Genomic DNA, 7862 nt, shown 5'->3' with positions numbered 1-7862 from the left:
CTCAGCGCGCTTTTCCCGCCGCAGTGCGACCAAACGCCGCGGCTTCAAAGGCGGTTAAATCAAGAGCAGTACCCTGAACTACTGCTCTTACTGGGACAGAATAGCTCACAGACCCGCACGGAGAGGATGCGTCTTTCTGTAGACCTGTATAAATAATGTTTCTATTTAAAAATAAGTGAACGACATTATCTGTTATTTTGTGTTGCCAACGGCTACAGGGGGACATGGAAATCACTGCTCAACTTGTTACATGTCTCCGGGTTTATAGAAGCTTATATTCGCTTTTTTCCGAGTTTATAGGAATCCACAGTGTGTAAAACGTTGCTTCCAGCAGACAGAGAGGGTTTTGTCTGAACTCTCAGTTTTTTCCATTTCTGTTTTTTGGGGGAAAAGAAGTTGTACCGGACCTGTAAAAGCGCACCTGTGGACGGCACAAAGAAAACACGGAGAAAAAGGCTTATTTGCAGAAGAGAAGTATTGACTAAAAACATTGGAAAGCAGTAGGTGAGACGCACTGACAGTTAATTCACGTGATTGTGGAGGCAAGGCAACAGCTGTCAGTCAGAGCGCGAGACCTCCTCCTCCTCCTCCTCCCCCTCCTCCCCCCCTCCCCTCTACACGGCTCGCGCTGCGTGTGCAGATAGTGCGCATGACCGTACAGAGCGAACCGCACGGACGAGGGAAATTTAAAAACGGTTTTTTTTTCTTGCGGGACAACAAGTGCCCCGACCAACAGTAGAGCTTTCCTCGGTCTCGTTATCCAAGATTTTCTATACCCCAGAACAACTTCGGCATTAACAGGTAAGATTTCATGTTTTTATTATTGTCATTTTTAAATAAGCCAAGATAAGCGCACCTGTTTCGGGCTGACATATAATACAGCATGAACATCGATGTGTGACGTAAATCTATGACTTTATTTATTAGCTGGTGCTTTGAAGACAACTGCAAAACGTTTCTCGACAATTTTTAAGACGTTTTCTGTTAAATTCAATATGGCGTCGCTATATTAAATATTGAGACGCGCGAGCAGACTGACAGGTAACGGTGACTGATGACGTCTGATGATCTGAGTTTTGTCAACAATCAACACTGCAAAAATGTAATAGATAAAATTACATTTTTATCTCTTTTCTTTTCTTGCTCAGTTATTATGTCTCAAGTTTTTGTTGGTGATTTCCTACTTTATTAATATTAGCAAATTAATGTGTCCTCACGTGGCGATGTGGTGATTAAATGTCAGATTGTTTGTTTGTTTGTTTGTTTGTTTGGAAAAAGTGTATTTGCACTTTCTCAGGACCAAATGCACATTTCTAAAATTCCTTTTATTCTCTGCTTCGCATTGCTCATTTACTTGCATTTTATCTGCCAGAAGATGATTGAAAGTGGAATTACAACCAGGATGTCAGGAATTCATGAAAACCCTGTGCAAAGTCACCACATCTCCGCACAAGAATACAGGTAGGGGGTGATTTCCTTTGATGGCTGAACCCGTTGCTTTTGAACCTTGAGCAGATTAGAGAATAAAAAGATAATTTCGGGAAGAATGAGAGCACTGCTAATCTTAATACAATCTCCTCCTTCCCTGTTCTGTAAAATAAAGGTGTGTTTTGAGAGGCAGGGAATTGGGGTTTGTGAAAAAAAGAAAGGAGCGAGAGAATACATCATCTTTGCTCTGAATGGATCTGTCAGAAAGCATCAGCTCTGTTTACACGCCCGCTGTCGGTACACGGAGGGATTGAGGACCTTGGCGGGGGCCCCCACGGGTCACCAAGGAGAAGTGGCTCCCAATAAGAATGTAAACGAGGGCGACTTGAGCTGTGATAAACCGTGACTGTGTGCGCCCGCCTCCCCCTTTCTGTGGGACACGTAATGGTTTGCATCAATGAGCAAATAAAATCATTTTTTCTTCCACTTGTATAACTGCACCCTAATGACCATAAACTGTACAATACACAGCTGGGTTTACAATTAGACTTCAGAAATGCTAATAAGTACAAGGATGTAGGCCCCCTTTTCTTGACGATCCTAAATTTGAGTTTATGTGGCATGTTATGAATTCTTTCCAAAATAAAGCCCCCTCTCCTCCCAATTACTGAAGCACAGTTTTAAAGTCAGTATACTATAACGAATTCTATTATTATTCTTATCCTTTATTATATCTGGCATCAATCTCAGACCTGCAGTGTAAGACAACGTTCAAAAATTAAATATTTATGTGCTTCTGACATTACAGTGCGGCCATTGTCTGGCAAGACAAGTGGATGCTCTTCTTGGCAACATTAAATTGTCGGTTATAGTCATGTCAAACTCAAGTTTTAGATCTAATTTCTCAGGCTTTGTGTGAAGGATTCTACACACTTAAATATAATATTTATAAATTATAATATAAAATATTTTCTATAATATTTAATTAAATATATAATAGCAATTGGTAACATTTTATAATAACTTTCATTTATAAATCATTAACAAACATTATATAAAGCTTAACAAATCATTAATGTATATTCACATAGCTAGAAATATGAGATCATGTTCTTGTTAATGTTTACTTATGAACTTATTGAACATTATCTAATGATTAACATATGATTATTTAATGTAACTTGAAATGCTTACAAATGTTAGTAAACTTTCAGTTCATATGATCTTCATTTGTTGGTCTTTGTTTGTTGTGTATACCTCTATTTATTCATCTTAACAAATAATCTATTATTTATTTGTTCATGTTTTTGCAGTACCCAATCTAAAGTGGAAACTATTCATAATTTGCAAATGTTTATAAATGTTTACTAATCATTAATACCTTTATGAGCAGTCATCTCGATGGCAAAAAGTGTCCCGAAAGACCTGAATTTACTCTATTCACACATCTTTACTAATCATTTATTAATAATTTGTTCATGCTTTTGCAGTAGCCAATCTAAAGTTGAAACTATTCATAATTTGTAAATGTTTATAAACGGTTACTAATCATTTAGGATCTTTATGGGCATAGGACTTTTATCTAAAGTAACAAGCTTTGTGTTAAGGGTGGCTGGTTACGTTTAGCTAAATGCTGGCTAAAGACATAACAGATTGTAATTTTGGTGCAAAAATGTTTTAATTGCCTCAACACTCACATTAGTATACTACTCTTCAGCATATCATTAAACAGGATATTCCTTGAATCAAAAATAAACAGGAGAACACAAATCATTTTTTAAAAAGAAAATATTTGTTAATTTATCAAAACAATATAATATAAACAGATTAAACTGTTCCCTTATAATCAAATTGACCCCTGTACACTGTTGACCCTTTAACCAACCCTTAAACCTACCCATACCACCAAACCTGTCCCTAACCTTACCCGTATCACATGTAAGACACAGATAATGTGTTGTGCATTAACACAAGCTTTTAATCATTTTATAACATCTGTTCAAATCATTTGTAGATTTTCAATAAGTGTTTGATCATATGGAATTGAAAGTTTAATTACATTTGTTAGCATTTTAACTTACATGAAATAATGATTTTTGTAAGCATTATCTGATGTTTAATATGTTTATTAGCAAACATTAACATGCACATTATCTCACGTTTCTAACTCTTTGAATATATATTAACAAATGATCCATTAAGCATTATATAATAATGTTTGTTAATGATTTATTAATGAAGGTTATTATAAAGTGTTACCCATATGAACATAAGCTTGTGGCAAACACTTTTATCCAAAGTTCTTAAATCCTTTAGGATAGCATTTTACAGTTTATTCGTGAAAACAAATGCTGTTTCAATGTTAAATTACAATTTTGAAATATCATAAGTTAATATTGGCTTAAAAAATTAATAGAGAGCAATATTAATGAGGAAATCAATATTTGAAACAAATTCAGCTATAAAATGGAAGGGCGGAGAAATCAATTTTAATTCTATTAAATGTTAACACTCAACAGAAAACACTCATCAATAAGAAGCAGGTCCCATAAAGCCAGGTGTTAAACTGTCCTAGTCCCTTTGCCAGGTGTATTTTCATGTCTTTGTATGTGGACAGGCGTTAGGAAGACATTTCAAAGCACATGACAGTGTAGTGTTGACATGTTCGGTATCTAAGGTTTCATGCTAGTGTGCGAGTGTGTGTGTGTGTGTGTGTGTGTGTGTTTAAAGGATAATTATTCAGAAGCTCCAAAGCAGAGAAATCAGGGTGCTCAAGGCCATGTCCCCAAGTTCTTCCTTCAATGCTGTAATTTATTCAGGTGGCAGACTGTGTGTGCAGTGCGGCTTGACCTCCAACTCCTTCAACGACTCCCTCCCAGCTACCCCCCTTAGGTACTGTCTAATGCCCCCAGGCGGGGGGAGGGGGCAGAAGGGGACAGGGGTTGGGTGGAAAGGGACAGGGAAACAGATGGCATCCTATTTTTCTCTGTTGTGTGAGGCCTGTCATTCCAGTAGATTAATACAAGGGGTTGGTTAAAAAAACGGTAAAGACAATCAATGAAGGGTCTGGGGGGGGGGAAACAATAGAGCCACGTGCCGCTGTGCAGATTTGTCGTTTGGGACACAATAGGTGATCATTTTTCAATGGGGCTGAACCAACTGTTGCAGGCAACGTGTGCCACATACCCATGTTTCAAATGATCTCATGCGTTGTTTACATATGATTCAGCCAATGACAGTGAAGAAGGCAGTGGTCACCTGACCACAGTTAGAGGTTGGTTTAATGGAGAGGGGGGCACTGAAGTGTCCAGACACACAAAATAACTGAAAAGTGAGGGTTGTCATAGCGACCCTAATTATTGGACTGAATAGCAAGTGTGTAGGGAAGTCTGGAGAGAATTCAAGAGGGCTTCTCTGCTTTCTTGATGCTTAGTCCAAATGAAGAAATGGTTGAGTAAATAACTCTGCCTGCACTGGATTAGATCAGAGGGTGAGAGTATTTTTATTTATATTCCCAAACAATAAATTTACAAGAGGACTTTCTCATCTTTTATCTATTTATAAGAAAACCTGGGAAAAGAATAGCATTAGTTTGTGTAGGCCAAAAATAATACAAATGTAATATAAGCAACTGACGATTGGAAGCATTATGGCTAAATTCGGTTGAATACTTAAGAGTGCAATTTTTGTTCACCCTCATGGCTAAAGTTATTCTTTCTTTTTTCACATAAAATACATATTTGTGCTTTACTGAGAGCTATACTGTGTTTTTGCAGACTCCTGACTACTGACCCCTCACAGCTAAAGGACGAGCTGCCTGGTGATCTTCAGTCCCTGTCCTGGCTTACCTCAGTGGATGTTCCCCGACTGCAGCAGATAGGATCTGGACGGCCTGATTTCACCAGTTCTGCCCAGAACAGCCTGCTGGAGCGGCAGACAGGTCAGGAGTTTTATAGACTGTGTATAATTAGAATAGATTGAGTTAAAAATGGCAGTCCAAAAAAAAACAAAAAAAAAAGCTGAATTTATGACCCACCATCTCTAACGTCAAACTGGTTATCTTAGCCTAACACCTTAGCAGTAACCAGTGATTTAATTAAATTCTATTATTTATTCACATCCATGTGTCAGTTTTTTTTTTTTGCATTAATTCTGTTTACTAAACCTTTAGACTTTTCTTTGGCCCAGTTATTTAAATATACAAAGAATTATTAGAAAGCTGTGCCTTAACAGTAGTGGACTGAATCCCTATTTAAATACCAAATCCAACTTTTGGTTTCAAGAAAAAAAAAAAAACTTTGCTAAAAATTTCAGTTCAGCTGAATAGCATGACGGTAGCAGGAGGAGCAGGAGGAGCAGGATCTGCGATTCATCTACAGAGTGAAATGCAGCACAGCCCTCTGGCCATCAGTAGCGTGAGTGATGATTCAGATTAACATTTCGAACAAATTCATATTACGTATACAACCAATTCATAACTGAATGACCATTTGTAATAGAGCTAAAATAATCTTGTGTTTATAGATTTTTTCTGTTGTTTCTGTAGATGCCTCAGTTTTCCCCTGGGTTTCCGTGTGCCGCATCAGTGTACCAGACTGCCCCACAGCAAGTGCTCACTTTCACTCAGGCAAACCAACAGGTTGGTTCAGTAGTTGGGATGATTTGTAAAGACTGTTCAGAACAGGAATATAATATAATATTATGAAAATACCACTTCTTTGCTATATTTTTTAGTGTTCTCCCGGTGGACTTTATGGCAACTACAACAACCAGAGTCTGTTTCCTCAACCCCGTATTACTGCTCACAACCAAGACTTGCAGCCCAAGACTTTCCCTAAACCCATCTACTCCTACAGGTGATATAAAGTTCACTGCGACAAACTCTGAAAAACATTATAATTCTCTGGAAAGGGAACAAGATTTTATTTATCTCAAGCTGACTATGTTTGATTTCATCGATTTTCAGCTGTCTGATTGCCATGGCTTTGAAGAACAGCAAAACAGGCAGCCTTCCTGTTAGTGAGATCTACAGCTTTATGAAAGAGCACTTCCCTTATTTCAAGGTGAGGAATTTATGTAAAAGAACTCTGGCGAATAGATGGACTAAGCCGACACACCATGGAATCAAATAAATGTTACTTATAGTATATTGTTGATTACTATGCTTCTCAGACAGCACCTGATGGATGGAAGAATTCCGTACGCCACAACCTGTCCTTGAACAAGTGCTTTGAGAAGGTGGAAAACAAGATGAGTCTGATATCTACATAGTGATTATTTAGGTGGAATACTGTTACTTCACTCCAATAATAGAGATTTAATAGTTTGTTCTGCTTAATTAATGTTGCATATATTCCTGAGGAAGTGCTACACAGCATGAATGTGCTCTCCAAGCATCGGTGATTCCCTAAAATCATCTAATATTCAGTCTTGTCCATTCATCAGTCGGTTATCTCCATAAAAAGGACACAAAGGCACAAATGTGAACAGATAAACACTATATACTGGTTTATAGGAAATGCTCTGGTGCTCATGTGAAAAATGTTCATCCTAACACAGTCACTGTGATTCAAACCAACAGTAACTGCACTAAGATGAACAGGTGGACTATACGATTGCTGAGATTTAAAATTGTGCATTTAAGGCTACTGACCAATGTGTTGATCCAAAGAACCGACCAAAGCGGTCCTTTTTTTCTTTTTCACAGACTGCTCAGACGTTGGGGGTACTTACGGGATTTTTAAAAAACTTTTATTCTGCAGTGACACATTAAATTGATTAACTTCTCTGTTTCTATGTGCAACTGCTTTACGACATTCTTCATTCCACCATGGTACTGATTTTCTACTACTTGTGCTTTCCTTTTTTACCTATTACTTTCTCTGCTGTACTTCTTAAAATTCCACTAACTTTCTTACTTATTTCTTCAATATCTTCGTTAATTTCATTATATTCTACCATTTTATTATGACACAATTTTGTAAAAAGTTCCCAATTTGCAGTCTTGAATTTCCACCTTGGTTTTCTCTCTACCTTTGTTTGATTTATTTCCACACCTAATTGACACCATATAGGATAATGATCACTTCCGATTGTACTTTGCTTTATAACCCTCCATACACTTTTACCAGCTAAGCTATTAGATACTAACGTAATATCTAAAGCTGAGTGACGTCCATTGGAAACATCTAATCGAGTAATGCTTCCATCATTAATACACACCAACTGACCCCAATCTAGCATTTCTTCCACTATTAACCCATTATAATCATTTTTGTTACTACCGCATAAAGTGTTGTGCGTTGAAATCCCCACACCAAACCACTTTATTATTGTTATTTCCTCTTATATTCTCCAATTCCTTCTTACTTAATTTCCCACAAGGATTATAAAAATTAATTATTTTAATACTATACCTCCCTTCCCAGATTTCA

The 7862-nt window shown here is 37.3% G+C and overlaps 1 pseudogene; it reads left to right on the top strand.

Annotated features, from left to right (window-relative positions):
- Positions 1-649: 649 nt before the first annotated feature.
- Positions 650-6699, top strand: LOC107595958 (forkhead box protein N4-like; annotated as a pseudogene).
- Positions 6700-7862: the final 1163 nt, after the last annotated feature.

The sequence above is a fragment of the Sinocyclocheilus grahami genome, unplaced genomic scaffold, assembly GCF_001515645.1.
Source record: "Sinocyclocheilus grahami isolate Dianchi unplaced genomic scaffold, SAMN03320097.WGS_v1.1 scaffold211.1, whole genome shotgun sequence".
NCBI lineage: Eukaryota > Metazoa > Chordata > Actinopteri > Cypriniformes > Cyprinidae > Sinocyclocheilus > Sinocyclocheilus grahami.
This window is presented reverse-complemented; position numbering and strand designations above follow the sequence as displayed.